An 18349-nucleotide genomic window follows, 5' to 3' on the forward strand; every position below is an offset into this window, starting at 1 on the left:
GTCTGAAAGCTTAGCAGAGCATAGTTTATGGTGTCGGAGGTTGGCACGCTCCCATAAGGTTGGTCTTTTGGTTAGGCATTCCCTCAATTTCTGATCTATGTGCTCTGTCTTTATCCCTGCACATCTTATAGACATGTTAAATTTTGGGTTGAAGTTTCTGTGGGTGGGCTGGTGTTCCCCTCCCTCTGCTAAAAGGCTAGTGTAGTTAGTAGGTGTCTTCTTCAGTCTCTATGTCCTCTGCTACTAGGAGTCTCTTCTTGAGTCCTCCTTCCGGGAACCTACCCTGACGTAGGCCTCCAGCTTGTCACAGAGATAGATCTACCTTCAGTTTATCTTTTCTCTAGTCCTTCTGTCCTCTTATTCTTGCTCTCTCTAGGTCTAATATCCACCCTCTTAACTCTGCACCCATTTCTTACCTTGTTCCCTTTCTTTAGCCACTACCTCTGTCTATTCTATTTCTCATCCAAGTGAGATTTATGCATCCTCCCTTGGATCCTCCATGTTACTTATCTTCTTTGGGTCTGTGCCTCATAGTACGCTTTATCCTGAACTATATGGATAAAATCCACTTATTAGTGAGTATATACCATGCCTGTTTTTCTGGTCTAGGTTACCTCACTCAGGTTGATCATTTCTAGTTCTGTCCATTTGCCTGCAAATTTCATAATTTCTTTGTTTTTAATACTTGAGTATCATTCCATTGTGTAAATGTACCATGGTCTCTTTATCTATTATTTGGTTTAAGGATATCTAGGTTGTTTCCAGATTCTGGTTATTCAGAATAAAGCTGCAATGAACATAGTTGAACAAGTGTCCTTGTTGTATGCCAGAGAGTTTTTGGATATATATCCAGGAGAAGTATAACTGGGTCTTGAGGTAAAGCTATTCCCAATTTTCTGAGAAAGTGCCATACTGATTTCCAGCATGGTTGTACAATTTTACACTCTCATCAACAATGGAGGAGTATTCCCCTTTCTCCACTTGCTCACCAGCATGTGCTAGTGCTTGAAATTTTTCTTAGCCATTCTGACCAATGTGAGATGGGATCTCAGAGGTGTTTTGATTTGCATTTCCCTCATGACTAAGCAAGCTGAGCATTTCTTTAAGTGCTTCTTTGCCATTAGAGATTCCTCTGATGAGAATTCTGTGTTTAATTCTGGGAGTCTTGTGGAAAAGTGGGAGGAAAGAGAAAAGGAGCTGGAGGTGACAGAGTCCAGAGGGATTTGCTGAGATTGAAGCATCAACCAAGGACCATGCATGAATTGGACCTGGGCCCCCTGCAAAGATGTAGCAGATGGACAGCTTAGGCATCAGGTGAGTCCTCTAGTAAAGGAAGTGGGGACTGCTTTGGACACTGCAGTGTCATCTGCCAGCATTTTGATCACTTCCCCATGGTGGGACTGCCTTGACAGCCTTGCCTGACCACTGGGGAAGAGGACATGCTCAGTCCTGAGACAACTTGATAAGCTGGGGTGGGTGGGAAAGGGAGCTCCCCTTTTTTGAAAAAAAAGGGGATGTGGGAGTGGGGAGGGATGGAGGGGAAAACTGGGAGGGAAGGTGGAATGGGGCTATGACAATGATGTAAACTGAATAAAAAAATAAATAAATAATAAAAATGAAAGTTTTTTTAACAACATTTTTTCTTTCAAAGTTCAATCACTTCAAAGAGAAATTCAAAATTATCAGCGTGCTTTGTGGAACCAAATTTTGTCAGACCACGTAAAACAATTAGAAACATTTTTGAGCTTTCATAATGAATAAATAATGATAACAATCTTTATTCATTTTCATATCAAAATAATTCCATAGGAGGGAACCAGGAGAAAATAATAACTGCCCATCTTAAAGGAAAGTTTTAAATTCTGCTGCCACAGGACAAGCTCAGCAGAACCAACTGGCCATAGGTAAAAATATTCAAAAACTAGGAAATAAAGCAAACCTTTATACATTTGAAAATCAGCATCTCTGGAGTTTTGTCATAGATACGGATACATGAGTGACACTGTAAGGCTCCACTAAAAGTATTCACAGTAAAACAGAGAGGGCATCATCATGACAATCTTTTTTTTTTTGTACTGACCACATAGTCACACAAGTCTTTATAAGTAGTCTCCTCTGCATTCTGTATTTCTTGTTCCCTTAGCTCTTTTCTGAATGACAATTGAAGGGAAGTGGATCTGGGGTGAGGAGAGAGTGAGGGGGAGTGGGAGAAGTGGAGGGAAAGGAACCTGTGGCTGGGATATATTATGTGAGAGAAGAATATATTTTCAATTAAAAAAGAGAAAAAATGTATTTCAACTAGGTGTGGCTTTCTTTTAGAAATAATATTTTAATATTGTTTTATTAATTAGTTTTCATACAGTGTATTTTAATCATGTTTTATCCCTTCCCTCAGTCCCAACTTCTCTATCCACACTACTTACTTTCATTTTCTCTGTATCTCTCTTAAAAACAAAGACACAAAAAGACAATTAAAACCAGGAAACCAGAAAAATGAATATTTTAAAATACAATCAAAGGACCAAATAAAAGCAAAACCAAATAGTATCAAAGAAAAGAAAGTCATAAAATGCAACAGTGAAGGGGCATGGATGGAGGAAGAGCAGAAGGCAGAAACAGTCTGGGAAAAGGCGCAAACTGTGGAAGACAGAGTAGGAGCAGCTTCAGGAAGAGGAACCAAACATGGGCACCAAATATCAATGAAAGTTCAGGAGCGACTAAAATTATCAACTGTATTTGTCAATTTCAAGGTCACTGCAGTCATAAATCAAAGCAGGGTTTTTTGGATGTCAGCTTTAGGTGCCACCTGGACTCAGTTGTTCCACAAATTCAATAACCTATTAGTTTTTGAGTGACGGCCGTGTCACTCACTGATTGCTTAGTAAAGTCAAACTTACCGTTCACTGAATTGATTTTATCCTTCCTCTGTAAGATTCTCTTTAATAAAAACATTGACCTCTTGCTGCATTTCCCACCCCTAATCTCAGTTTGGGATTTCAGCTTTAAAATCACACACTTGTCATTTTAAAGCAGCAACTCTTCCACTTTCCTGTCTTTCATCGGCCCCTCATTCTGACATGCCCAGCAGTGCCCATGTTGCTAACAGAGCTGCAGTCATTGATTTTTGTCCACTCTTCTCTGTTCCTGTATAAGGAAATTAAATGACTAAAGACTGCTATGGGAGTGAGTTCTGTTCAGTGCTGTTCTGGCATATAACTCTCCCTGGCTCAGTAGCTGATGGTTAAATTTTAGAAAACTTTGAAGCAATTGCTAAACACGTTCATTATCAAAAATTAACTCATGACCTCTTACACTGACATCCCTTATAAAATACAAAGCCTGATACTGAGTTCCTGAGAGACTGAGGCCTTCCTTCTATGCCAGCGCCAGGCGGTTTTTGTAACTGTTGCTCTATAGAACAACTTGAGATCAAGAAAGGAGATACCTCCAGAAAAATCTTTTATTGTGTTTGATATTTTTAGCTATTCTGGGCTTTTTGTTTTTCCATATTAAGTTGAGAATTGTTCTTGCAAGTTCTGTAAAGAATTATGTTGGTAATTTGATGGGAATTGCATTGAATCTGTAGATTGCTTTTGGTAAGATGGCCATTTTTACTATGTTAATCCTACCAAGCCATGAGCATGGGAGATCGTGCCATCTTCTGATATCTTCTCCAATTTCTTTCTTCAGAAACTTGAAGTTTTATTCATACAAATCTTCCCCTTGCTTGGTTAGAGTTACACCAAAGTACTATATGTTATTTTTGGACATTTTGAAAGGTGTTGCCTCCCTAATTTCTTTCTCAGCCCGTTTATCTTGTGTATACAGAAGGGCTACTGATTATTTTTAGTATATAGCCATTTTGTTGAAGGTGTTTATCAGTTGTAGGAGTTCTCTGGTAGAGTTATGGGGGTCGCTCATGTATACTATCATATCATCTGCGAATAGTGATACTTTGACTTCTTCTTTTCCAATTAGTATCCCTTGATCTCCTTCATTCTGAGTAAGGTAACCCAGAAGCAGAAAGACATGCATGGTATATACTCACTGATAAGTGGATATTAGCCATATGATACAGGATAAACATACTAAAATCTACAGACCTAGAGAAGTTAAATCAGCGATGATTACACTTAGATTTTTGTAGAAATTTGTGCTATAACATGCAGTATGTTGCTATAACAGATACACACACACACACACACACACACGTCTGGTCTGGAAATAGATGTACAGCAGACAGTGGCACTGAAATCCTAATCTTTCTACTCCCACCTCCTGGGTGCTGGGCTCCAGGTGTGTACTCATGCATCCGGCTTTTATCTTGACATTTCTAAAGCCAATCTTTTGTTTCCACTCTGTGTTATTGCTGAGACTTTCATTTTATTGTAACATAGGATATTGTCATTTCTCTTTCTGTGTAGTAGAGCATCCAGCTAAGGTGACTGAGCTGACTTCGTCTTATTAAACTCACCTTGTTCTTGGTGTGTTTTTAGGCAATTTGGAGCCTTGTTCATTATGACTCATAGCTGAGTTTCTTTTCTTTTCTTCTTTACTTCTTTCTTTCTTTTTCTTCTTTTATTGTCCCTGTAGAAATCCTTGTCTCCCCAGAGTCCAAAAAGGATTCAACATGGGCAGTTTTATCTTTGCAGTTATGTTTTGCAATATTGTTGGTAGGTATTCATCCTCCTGGAGAAGAGGAACCACCTCTGAGTTTTCCTTCTTTCCTTCCTTCCTTCTTTCCTCTTTTTCTTCCTTTCCTCCCTCTTTCTTTCTTGCCTTCCTTTCCTCCTTTTCTTTCCTTTTTTCTCATTAATTCATTTTATTCACTTTCCATCCTTGTAGCCCCTTCCCTGTTCCCCTTTCAGTCCCTCTCTCCCTCCCTTCTCCCCCCATACCATTTTTTCTCAGAAAAGGAGAGTTCTCTTTCTCATACACCCTAACTCAAAAAGCTGCATCAGAGCTGGAAGTGTTCTCTTATCCTGTGGCCTGTCAAGGCAGCCCACCTCTGAGTTTTTCATACAGAATAGGACAGGCCCTCTTGGCATTTCAAAAGTTGGAATACAGTCACTCAATGCAGGGGTAGAGATGGTCGTCTTCCCTGCTCTTCTGTTATCCATCTTTGATTTTATTTTCTGTTTCTTTCATTGCATCATTTCTTTATAATTTCTTTGGAACTTTGCCCAACTGAAATGTCTAGTTTACAAAAGAGTGAGACAGCAGCTTTCTATATAGATCAGTGCTTTATTATTTTAGGTCAGGCATCAAACATACCATATAAAGTTGTCATCATGATTATCTAATTGATAGTCCTATTGTAAGAAAGAGGGTTTTGTTGTTGTTTTTTCTTTTCATTTTTTCTGTGTGTGTTAGTGTGGAGCTATATGCACATAAGGAAACGTACCCTCAGGAATCAACACACACCTTGGAGTTGGAGTTACAGAAGGTCATAAGCCACTGAACACAGGTGTTAACAACAAACTTGGGTCTTCTGCATGAGCAAGTAGCAGTCTTAAGAGCCACCTCTCTAGCCCCTGCTTATTTATTTTGCATCATATATAGTAGTTTTCCTATATTTTGTTCATAATTGTATTTTTCATGTCAACCATAAAGTAAGACCTATACTAAGTACTTAGTAAAAATACTTAGTTGTATAATAATCTTACTTTTCAAGAGAGAGTTATCACTACAGTTGTTAGTTTAACTTTTTATAGAATTTATTTGTCAAATTTTCTAATTGAAATTTTCAGGAAATGCAGGAATTCTGCCAATCTCTCCTTGACATGATGAAAGTGGAATCCCTAGCCTGGGTGGGCTGCATGTTTGATGAGAAGGATTTCTTTTTCTCACATAGGCTAAGATTACTGATTTGGGGTTAAACAACAGAGTGGATGCAAAAGCTTGAGAGTGGTGTGGAGAATATGATGACAGAACCATATAGAAGTTCTGTGGATTGCATGCTGTATCTTAATGTTTAATTTAAGAGTATTTGATTTTGACAGCAATAATTGAAGATTAAAAAATAGAACTCAATGACAAATATGGAACAGAAATCTGGGATATTAAAAAAGTATTTCTATGCACAAGAGCCCATGTATAATACAATATAATATAGTATAGTATATAAAACATAATATGTATGTAGCGAATGTGTGTACTCTGTGTTTGCATGTGCAAGCATATAGACAGAATAATGCTTTGCTAAAAAAAATTTCATTCTCTTATTCACTTAATCTCTACTCTAAATGCTAATTGTCATTTTACATGTGGGAAATTTCATTTTTTTGTGTATTGTGCAATGTTTATTTTGAGTTTTCTTGTCTGATTATTGTATTTTTAAAAAGACATTCTTAGCTATTTTGAATTTTAAACAAATGTGGAATTTACATTATTACAATGGAGTTTTAGGCACAATTGACTTACATGATTAGTGCATGTGGATTGACATAAGAAGTGTGACAAAACAAAAAATTCAGAAAATGTTGATATCTAGCATATATAAAGAACTAAAGAAGTTAAAAAGCAATGAATCAAGTAATCCAATTAAAAAATAGGGTATGGAGCTAAACAGAGAATTCTCTGTAGAGGAATATAGAATGGCAGAGAAACACTTAAAGGAATGCTCAACATCCTTAGCCATCAGAGAAATACAAATAAAAACGACCCTGAGATTTCACCTTACATCCATCAGAATGGCTAAGATGAATAACTCAAGCGACAACACATGCTGGAGAGGATATGGAGAAAGGGGAACCCTCCTCCATTGCTGGTGGGAATGTAAACTGGTACAACCACTTTGGAAGTTGATCTGACGCTTTCTCAGACAATTAAGAATAGTGCTTCCTCAAGATCCAGCTATACCACTCCTAGGCATATACCCAAAATTTGCTCAAGTATACAACAAGGACATTTGCTCAACCATGTTTGTAGCAGCTTTATTTGTAATAACCAGAACCACAACCCAGATGTCTCTTAATGGAGGAATGGATACAGAAACTGTGGTATTTTTATACAATGGAATACTACTCAGCAATTAAAAACGAGGAAATCATGAAATTTGTAGGCAAATGGTGGGATCTAGAAAAGATCACTCTGAGTGAGGTATCCCAGAAGGAGAAAGACACACATGGTATATACTTACTCATGTAGTCTTATAAGATATGATAAACATAACGAAATATATACACTTAAAGAAGATAAACAAGAAAGCAGACCCGGGGTAAGATGATCAATCCTTACTTAGAAAGAAAAATGGGAGGTGCACTGGATGTAGGAGAAAACAAGTAACAGGACAGGAGCCTACTGCAGAGGGCCTCTGAAAGACTCTAGCAGTGTATCAAAGCAGATACTAAAACTCATAACCAAACCTTCGGCAGAGTGCAGGGAATCATATGAAACAAGTGGGAGTTTGTATGACATGGAAAGGACAGGAGCTCCACAAGGACCAAATATATATGGGCACAGGGGTCTTTTCTGAGACTGACACTCCACCAAGGATCATGTACGGATATAACCTAGAACCTCTGCTTGGATGAAGCCCGTGGTAGCTCAGTAACCAATTGGTTTCCCATAGTAAGGGGAACAGGGACTATTTCTGACATGAACTCAATGGCAGGCTCTTTCACCTCCCTACCCACCAAGGGAGGAATAGTCCTGCTAGGCCACAGAGGAGGACTTTGCAGCCAGTCCTGAAGATAACCTGATAAAACAGGGCCAGAGGAAAGGGGAAGAGGTCCTCCCAAATCAGCAGACTTGGAAAGGGGCAGGAAGGAGATGAGGGAGGGAGGGTTTGGGAGGGAATGAGGGAGTGGGATACAGCTGAGATACAGAGTTAATAAAATGTAACTAATTATAAAAAAATAAAGTGAATAATAAAAAATAAATAAAATAAAATAAATTAAGAAAACATCTATTGAGTACACCTATGTAAACACACTCACACACTACCACACAAAGGTCACACACATACTTTGGCAGGTTCTAGTGATATTGAAATAAATTACCATGCTTTGGAAACTATTTTTGCCTAACTGAAATTTGCGTTTAAAACCCAACCACTTTCCTGCTCCTAGAAGCATTCCACGTGTGGTTTCTGTGTCACAGAGCTGAGACAAGAAAGGCGATGTTTATGCTCAGTGTCCTGACCTATGAACATGAGAATAATTAGTAGCCTAACATTGCCTGGGGGGAAAAAAGAGCTTGAGGCTACCACCAGGCCTGTGCCAGGTGGCTTGGACAGGAACCAGCCTGAGAGGGACACCAGTGTTCTCCCTGCAGGTCCTGACTGCTCCCAGGACTGGAAGCAAGCTGTAGCCTAGAAGAATCCTTCCGGGGACAGAGGGCCCAGGGCAGGAGTGAGCCTGAGACAATTGACTCTTGCATGGGGCCACTCAGGCAGGCCAGCTGAGGAGTGCGGCCCGGATGATCCCTGCCTGGAAACAAAATATATGAGAAGGGCATAGCATTCCTTAGACTACTCTAGAGAGGATCCCAGATACTCAACAAACCCAACCTTTGTGCCTCTAAGAAGACCAAGTTAAGTGGTGGAGAAATGGAAGAGAACGAGGAACAGAAGGATGTGGATAGAAGGAAGAGAGACAGAACTGGAGACTCCAGGGGTTGTGAGGAACAACCTGATGCCACCTGGGACCATGGTGGGGTCCTGGTCTGTGCTGCCACTGGATGCCACGTCTGGATCTGTGTCCCTGAAGCAGGGGTCTGTTATCACCAAAGGCCAGGTAGACATCCCTGGTCTGGGGTGCTGTCGAGGGCTATGCCGAACTGGCTCCAGCCCCCACCTGAGCATCATGGGAGCGCTGGCCCTGGGGACATCAGAGCAAGAGAGCTGACCCTGCCCCTAGGCAGCTGTAGTACTCAAGAGAGTGACCCTGCGTATTGCGGAGTTGACAGTGAGAGAGGCCCTGAGGATGAAAGCATGGGACACGAGGCCTTACCGTTTCTCTCCCATATGGTGGCGTGGACTAGGGAGAGATAGCCTTCACTCCCCTATCCTCTCATCACCTGAGGCAGGCAGGAGTCGTGGCCCTGGTTCATGAGAGCAGGAGAGCTGTGCCTCCTGCTGCAGCATTCGGGGAAGTGGGCCCTGCACCTCACCTGGGCAACACAGTAGAGTTGACCCTAGTGGTAGGGGTGCAGGCAAGCCAGCCCCGAGGTTCCCAAGGGCTTGAATGTGGGAGGGTTGGTCCTGAGGTCATTTAGGCAGGAGAGCTGTCCCTCTCTCTCATCTGCTGCTGCTCTCTAGAGAGTGGGCCCTGTACCTCCCCTGGGCAGCACAGGCAACCTGACCCTTATGGTACAGGTGGGAACGAGCTGGCCCCAAGGGTCTAAGTGTGGGAGAGACAGTCCTGTCTCATGTCTGCTGGATGGCGGTCTGGACAAAGAAGAGACATCCTCCTCTCTCTCCCTCCTCCTTCTTGATCTACGACAGGACAGAAGGCCCAAAGATCATGAGAGTGGGGGAACTGGCCATGTCTCTTACCTACTGCAGCACTCAGGAGAGGGACCCTGAACCCCTCTCCTGGGCATCAAGTTAAAGATGGCAGTGGTTGGGGTTGGGGAGTTGCTGTCATCAGGAGAGCTGGTAAGCTTACCAGCTCAGATACCTCTCAGACCCCGATTCAAGGCTTTGAATTGGCACACCACAACATCTACACTATCTATGAACTGCTGGAGAGCATGAAGGAGCCAGTCCTACAGATCTAAAACCTACAGGGTTTCCATGACAACAACAAGCTATCTGAGAGGAGTCCCAGTGCGTTTCCAGCATCAATAGAGTAGCAGAAGCTAGAGGCTTTGTACCAGACCAACAAGTCAGTGCAATGTATGTTGCCTACACACCAGGAAGTGTGGACAAAAGGGTATGCTGTGGCACACACTGTGACACACTACAGCTTCCACTACAAGCTTTTTTCTCTGTTGTGGGAGAGGCTGCAAGGGTTGAGGGCATGTCTGACCGAAGAGAAGATGAGTGGGATTGGGGCGCATGATGTGAAATCCACAAAGAGCCAATAAAAAGTTAAAAAAACAAAAACAATAAACAACCTCTTGGAGATTTTGGTGCATAGAAGACCATGTCCAATTCTCTAAAGATAATTTAAAACAAATTTAAGTAGTCATGGATTTCCTTGCATCTCATAACATTGTCCTTAATAATTCGTTTAAAATGCACAGTGAAATAACGATGATGCCTCATCATCTATGTTTATTTTATTTTACATGTGTGAGTAGTTTGCCTGTACCTTCGACTGCACACAATGTATTTACAGTGCCTGTTGAGGCCAGAAGAGGGTCCTGGATTTCCTGGAATTTGAGTTACAGACACTATTAACTGCTCTTGGGGGACTAGAACCAAATCTGGATCTTCTGCAAAAGCAGCAAGTGCTCTAAACACTCAGCGATCGGTATAACCTGTAGTTTCCTCTACTTCTAAAGGACAGATTCAGTGTTTGGAGTTGTTTCGCAACAAAAACAATTAACAATCAAAATTCCCACAGTCTAAGATATTGCCATGTATTTTCACTTCTTTTATCTTATATGACTCAGGGTAATAAAGTAAGCTTTTATCTTCAGAAATGTCACACAGGAATTTCAAAACAGTAGGCGTTAGAAAGATGCATGTTTACTTCATGAATTATTAAGCACATCAAACATGGGTTTAAAATACCAAGAACTCAGAGGGAGAAAAAAAGACTGAAAAGTCTTCATGTATATGTCCAAAGAGTTTATTGCTGTAGGTCATCCCAGGCTAGAGACGAAACAGAGCTGAGATGATGAGGGTTGCTGTTATCAGTCCTCAGGGGAGGTAACAGGACAAATGGGCTGCACTGTCGTCTGCCTCCAAAGGCTCGCAAGGAGAATGCGTAGAGCTGGGCGTGAGCTGCAGGGAAAAGCTCAAGTCTAGGATAAATGAAGCTGATTATTTTCCTTGTTCCACCTATACTAATCTTAATTCTATACAATATCCGAGAAGACACCATGTCAATCACTGTGATCACTTTTAAGAATGTAGGAGTACTTGAAAGGTGTTGAAGTATGGTACACAGCAAACTCCCTCAGATGATACAATATTTGAGAATAGTACAACACAGACATACACACAGACATCCAGACAGACATCAGTAGAAACATTTTGTTCTCAGTGACAGAGAACTCAACACACGCAGCACAGTCAACCTGGCTCTGGCCTTGCTATTTTGATGTCTATGTGACACCCCGGCCTTCACTTGTGTTTGTACACGGACAGGAACACTAGCGGTCTGAGCTGGGACTGAGTGGCTGTCACCGACTCGTTCATGTAAAGCTGCAGTCATTAGTGGCAGTCAGGTACACTTTAAGGGTTATTCATGTAAAGCTGCAGTCATTAGTGGCAGTCAGGTACACTTTAAGGGTTATTCATGTAAAGCTGCAGTCATTAGTGGCGGTCAGGTACACTTTAAGGGTTATTCATGTAAAGCTGCAGTCATTAGTGGCAGTCAGGTACACTTTAAGGGTTATTCATGTAAAGCTGCAGTCATTAGTGGCGGTCAGGTACACTTTAAGGGTTATTTCACTACTTTCACACTAGTGTTTTATTGTAAGGCACCAGGATGTCAACTTTATCCCACAACACATGTGGACTTGCTTCTTTCGGCGACACTCAGGAAAAATGTACAGCGTGAACTTACTACCTAAAGAGGCACCTGTCCTCCAAGGGATTCATAGGACTGAGCTGTGAGCTTTAACTACTGGGTGAGGTTAATTTGAACAAGGGTTCAAAGCAAACAAGAAAACCTAAAGATAATCTTCAACCCTAATGTCCTGCATTTAGATACTAATAAAAACTGGTTAACTCTTCAAAATGGAGCCCAAAATTAACACAGCACAATTTTAAAATTATAAATGAACGTATAATATTTAAGCCCGAGAACATGGATAGAGAACAGATTAAAGGTGGAAAGGACATGATTTCTCCGAAAGACTATAGATGGGTCCTAGGGACTCTTCAGGAGAAAACTAGATCTGCAAGTAGAAGTCATAAGGCACAGAGAAGGGAATGGCCAATGCCAAGTGCTGGAATTGTAGAGTGATGGAAATTAGGTGCACAAGGAGAAGAACAGAGCAAAAGACAAATTATCCATATTCAAATATGAATTTATCCAGAGATTTCAGTAATCACAGTCAGGAAACACATACACCATCACATAATAGAAAATGTTCCTTTACTTCAAACACACATGAAATATTTTTAATAGTACAGTAACATGTCATCAAAAAGGCACAGAACTAGAGAAGGAGCGAATATTTGAAGTACCACAACAGAAATGTTTTAAAAAAGCTACTATGAAAATCTGGGTCAAATGAATGACTTAGTCACTAGTAGAAGAGCAACATGAAAATAGTGAGCACATACACAAAAATCAATGTAATTAAGGTTTTTACTTAGCTGTGAAAATTGGAGTTACTGTACACATTCTTATTGGGGGATACACTTTTTGGACTTTTGCATGAAATGTTTCCTTTCTGATGTCAGTTGTGATCTGTGTATATTATATTTAGCTGCTGAAATACCTTAAAATGTGACTTCCTTGTTGCCTTATATTCTTGTAGCCTACACCAAGAACCTCCAATCTCTGCAGTAAATGCCTGGGATTTCAGTTCAGGATATATTATCCAAGCTGATTAGAATATTTAAGATACACACCTTCTGTTTTGCTCTGCTTAGTATTAATTCATGATGCCTTTCCACTGAGTGCTTGCTTGTACAGGCTGTAAGTTCGCACCCATGGGCATCTGAGTTCTGTCCATCCCCGAGATTTGTATACTCTATTGTGTTTCACCACATCACTGAGGAAAACCCACTTATGTGATTTGTTTTGTATGGATGGGAGGAGCTCTTGGCAGTTGGCAGCTGCTGAGAGGGCTTAGTCACTTTGTGAACGTGGCCTCTAGTGGCTGGCCTGTGTTCTAGTACATGGTTGCACACACATGTACATATAACCAGCAATAACTAGAGTCGGAGATTGTTAATTACAAAAAATAATGACATAAAGTTGAGAGGTGGTCATCATAGGCATTAGAGGAGGAGGATGTGAAGGAGATAGTGATAGGAGGATATAACGAATAACCATAATAAAATGTATAAAATCTTCAAGCAATAAAAAGGAATTATTAAAAAAATAGACTCCTTTTAGTTTGACTTAGGATGTGTCTAACTTGTGGATTTTCTCTAAGAACCAGTTCTAGGTTTTATGATTCTTTGAATTGTTCCCTTTGTTTCTAATTTATTGATTTCAACCTGACTTTGGTTATTTTCAACTGTGTACTCCTTTCGGGTGTGTCTGTTTCTTTTCTTTTTTTTTTTTTTCTGGTGCTTTCCAGTGTGACATTAAATTGCTTGTGAGAGATGTCTCAGTTTTTTTAAGAAGGCACTTAGTGCTATATGCTTTCCTCTTAGCATAGGTTTTATTGTGTCCCATAAGTCTGGGTATGTTGTACCTTTATTTTCATTGAATTCTAGGAAGTTTTAAATTTATTCCTTACCTGACCAGGCTAATGCTGAATAGAGAGTTGTTTAGTTTAAATCCATATGTAGGAATTTTGCTATTTCTGTTGCTGTTGAGGGCCACTTTTAGTTCATGGTGGTCTGATAGGATACAAGGGATTGTTTCAATCTTCTTGTATCTGTTGAGTATTGCTTTGTGTTTGAGTATGTGGTCAGTTTTGGAGACCATTCCGTGAGGTACTGAGAAGATGGTATATTCCTTTGTGTTTGGGTGAAAAATTCTGTAGATGTCTGTTAGGTCCATTTGATATGTGACATCTGTTAGTGCCATTCTTTCTCTGTTTAGTTTCTGTTTCATTGACCTGTCCTTTGTTGAGAGTGGGGTGTTGAACTATCCCATTATTAATGTGTGGGGATCAAAGTGTGGTTTAAGCTTTATTAATGTTTCTTTTACAAATGTGGGTGCCCCTTATAAGTGGATATTAGCCATATACTATAAGAGAATCATACTAAAATCTATAGTCCTAAAGAAGCTAAATAACAACGAGAACTCTAGGAAAGATGCACTCAGAAAGGCAAACTGGATAGACATCAGACATAGGAGAAGACAAGGAACAGGACAGGAGATTTCCACAGGGGACCTGTGAAATACTCTACCTACAATGGTATTGAAGGAGATACTGAGACTCATAGCCAAATTTTGGAGAGGGTGCAGGAAACCTTATGGAAGAAGAGGAAAATAGAAAGACCTGGATGGGACAGAAACTCCACAAGGAGAACAACAAAGCCAAAATACCTGAGCCCAGAGGTCTCCTACAGAGACCACTACTCCAACCAAGGACCTTGCATGGAGAGGACCTAGACCCCCTACTCAGAGGAAGCCCATAGGTTGCTCAGTTTCCAAGTGAAAAGGGCAGGGGTTGTCTCTGATATGAATTCAGTGGCTGGCTCTTTGATCAGCTTCCCTTGGTGGGGTGTAGCCATGCCAGGCCACAGAGGAAGATGATGCAGCCAGCCCTGATGAGACCTGATAGGCTAGGGTCAGATAAAAGGGGAGGAGGTCCTCCCTCATCAGGGGACTAGGGAAGGGGAATGGGGGAAATGAGGGAGGGTTGGTGAAACTAGGAAGAGGCAAGGGAGAGGGCTATGGCTGGGATACAAAGTGAATAAATCAAAATAAATAAATAAATAGATAAATAAATACATACATACATAAATAAATAGATGAGACTATTGAAGTTACTCTCCATATCATTTTCAAGTAGAACCTTAAGGTTATATATATATATATATATATATATATATATATATATATATATATAAACAAATGTGTCTGCCCTTATATTTGGGACACAGATGTTTGGAATTGGGATGGCATCTTGGTGGAATTTTCTTTTGATGAGTATTAAGTGCTCTTCTTAAATTTTTTTGATTAATCTTGGTTGAAAGTCTATTTTATCAGATATTATAATGGCTACTGCAGCTTGCTTCTTGGGTCCATTTGCACAGAAAACATTTTGCCAGCCCTTTATTTTCAGGTAATGTTTATCTTTGTGGTTGAAGTGCGTTTCTTGTATGCAGCAGAAAGATGCATCCATTGTGTTAGTCTGGCTCTTTTTGTTGGAGAGTTGAGTCCTTTGTTGTTGAGAAATATTAATGACCAGTGACTGTTAGTTCCTTTTATTTTGATGTTGGTTATAGTAGTGCGTTTGTGTGATTTTCTACTTTTGATTTGCTGCAGTGAAGTTAAAAACAACAGCCTCTGACATAATCAGAATCAGAAATTAAAAAGGGGACATAAAGACAGTCACTGAGGAAATCCAAAGAATTATTAGGTCTTACTTCAAAAGGCCTATATGCCACAAAATTTGAAAATCTAAATGAAATTGACAATTTCCTTGATAAATTCTACTTACCAAAGTTGAATCAAGATCAACAAATTAAATAGTCCTATATTCCCTAAGGAAATAGAAGAATTCACTAAAATTCTCCCAGCAAAACAAACAAACAACAACAACAACAAAACAAAAAAACCCAGAGCCAGATGGATTCAATGTAGAATTCTATCAGACCTTCAAAGAAGAGCTAATATCAATACTCTTCAAAATATTCTGCAATATACAAACAGAAGGAACATCACCAACCTCATTGGATGAGGCCATAGTCACCTTGATACCTGAACTGCACAAAGACACAACAAAGAACAAATTTCAGACCAATTTTCTTTATGAACACTGACACAAAAATACTCAATGAAATATTGGAAAATCGAATCCAAGAACACATCAGAAATATCATCTGACATGACCAAATAGACTTCATCCCAGGTATGCAGGGTGTTTCAACACATAAAAATCTATTAATGTAATCTACCATATAAACAAACTGAAAGAAAAGAAAAACGTATGATCATCTCCTTAGATGACAAAAACCATTTGACAAAATCCAATACCATTTCATATTAAAAGTTTTGCAGAGATCAGAGATCGGGGATTCAAGGCACATACCTAAACATAGTAAAGACAATATATAACAAGCCTATAGCCAACATCAAACTAAACAAAGGGAACCTTAAATCAATTTCACTGAAATCGGGGACAAGACAAGTTTGCCCAATCTCTTTGCATCTCTTCAACATAGTACTTGAAGTACTATCTTAAAACAGTACTGGCTAAAACAGTACGGCAACTAAAGGAGATCAAGGGGATACAAATTAGGAAGGAAAAAATTAAAATATCACTATTTTAAGAGGATATGATAGCATACAAAAGTGACACCAAAAATTCTACCAAGGAACTCCTACAGCTGACAACAAATACCTTCAGCAAGGTGGCTGGATACAAAAGTAATTTAAAATATCAGTAGCCCACCTGCTGAGAAAGAAATTAGGGAAACAACACCTTTCACAATAGCCAAAAAAAAGTATCTTGGTGTAACTCTACCAACCAAGTGAAATAATTGTACGAAAAAACCCTTCAAGTTTCTGAAAAAAGAAAAAGAAAATACCAGAAGGTGTAAAGATCTCCCATGCCTATAGATTTCATTATGTTTATCATATCTTATAGGTCTATATAAGTGAGTATATACCATGTTTATCTTTCTCCTTCTGGGATATTTCACTCAGAATGATCTTTTCTAGATCACACCATTTGCCTGCAAATTTCATGATTTCCTCCTTCTTGATTGATGAGTAGTATTCCATTGTGTAAAAATACCACAATTTCTGTACCCATTCCTCCGTTGATGGACATCTGGGTTGTTTCCAGGTTCTGGCTATTACAAATAAAGCTGCTATAAACATGGTTGAGCAAGTATCCCTTTTGTGTACTTGAGAAAACTTTGGGTATATACCTAGGAGTGGTATAGCTGGGTCTTGAGGAAGCACTATTCCTAATTGTCTTAGAAAGCGCCAGATAGATTTCCAGAGTGGTTGTACCAGTTTACATTCCCACCAGCAGTGGAGGAGGGTTCCCCTTTCTCCACAACCTCTCCAGCATGTGTTGTCGCTTGAGTTTTTCATCTTGACCATTCTGATGGGTGTAAGGTGATATCTGAGGGTCGTTTTGATTTGCATTTGATGGCTAATGAGGTTGAGCATTTCTTTAAGTGTTTCTCTGTCATTCGATATTCCTCTGTCGAGAATCAAGAGAGCGGACATGGGGTAAGATGATCAATCCTCATTTAGAAAGACAGATGGGATGTGCATTGAACGTATGACAGGAGTCTACTGAGCGCATCTGAAAGACTCTAACTAGCAGTGTTTTCAAAGCAAAGACTCATGACCAAACCTTTGGCAGAGTACAGGGAATCATAAGAAAGAAGGGGAGTTAGTATGATGGGGAAAGGATAGGAGCTCCACAAGGACCAAATATATCTGGGCACAGGGTCTTTTCTGAGACTGACATTCAACCAAAGACCATGTATGGATATAACCTAGAACCTCCGCTCAGATGTAGCCTGTGATAGCTCAGTAACCAATTGATTTCCCAAAGTGAGGGGAACAAGGACTATTTTTAATAGGAATTCAATAACTGGCTCTTTGGCCTCTCCACCCCCCCAAGGGAGGAGCAGTCCTGTTAGGCCACAGAGGAGGGCTTTGCAGCCAGTCCTGAAGATACCTGATAAAACAGGATCAGATGAATGGGGAGGAGGTCCCCCCCATCAGTGAACTTGGAAAGGGGCAAGGTGGAGATGAGGGAGGGAGGGAGGGAGGGACTGGGAGGGAATGAGGTAGCTGGAACATGGCTGGGATACAGAGTTAATAAAATGTAACTGATAAGAAAACAATAAAAAAAATTTAACTGTCAAAAAAAAAAAAAAAAAAGAAAAGATCTCCCATGCTCATGGATCAGAAGAATTAACAGAGTAAAATGGCCATCCTACCAAAAGCAATCTACAGATTCAATGAAATTCTCATCAAAATGCCAATTCTTTATAGAAATCTTTTTTTTAATTTTCAATATAACTTTTTTTATTTATTGCAATTTATTCATTTTGTATCCCAGCTGTAGCCCCACTCTTGTTCTCTCCCAATCCCCCCCTCCCTCCCTACCTCATCTCCTCCCATTCCTCTTCCCCAGTCCACTGATAGTGGAGGACCTCCTCCCCTTCCATCTGACCCTAGCCTATAAGGTCTCATCAGAATTCTTGAAAGAACAATTCTCAAAGTCATATGAAAAAAAAAAAAAAAACCAAAAAGTCCAGAATAGCTAAAATAATCCTCTACAATAAAAGATCTTCTGGAGGTATCACCATCCCTGATTTCAAGCTGTACTGTAGAACAACAGTAATAAAAACGTCATGGTACTGGCATAGAACAGACTGGTGGATCAGTGGAATCACATTGAA

General features: G+C 40.0%; 1 pseudogene; it reads left to right on the top strand.

Annotated features, from left to right (window-relative positions):
- Positions 1 to 8061: 8061 nt before the first annotated feature.
- LOC132653378 (small nucleolar RNA SNORA17) lies at positions 8062 to 8179 on the top strand (annotated as a pseudogene).
- Positions 8180 to 18349: the final 10170 nt, after the last annotated feature.

The sequence above is a fragment of the Meriones unguiculatus genome, chromosome 3, assembly GCF_030254825.1.
Source record: "Meriones unguiculatus strain TT.TT164.6M chromosome 3, Bangor_MerUng_6.1, whole genome shotgun sequence".
NCBI classification, from domain to species: Eukaryota; Metazoa; Chordata; class Mammalia; order Rodentia; family Muridae; genus Meriones; species Meriones unguiculatus.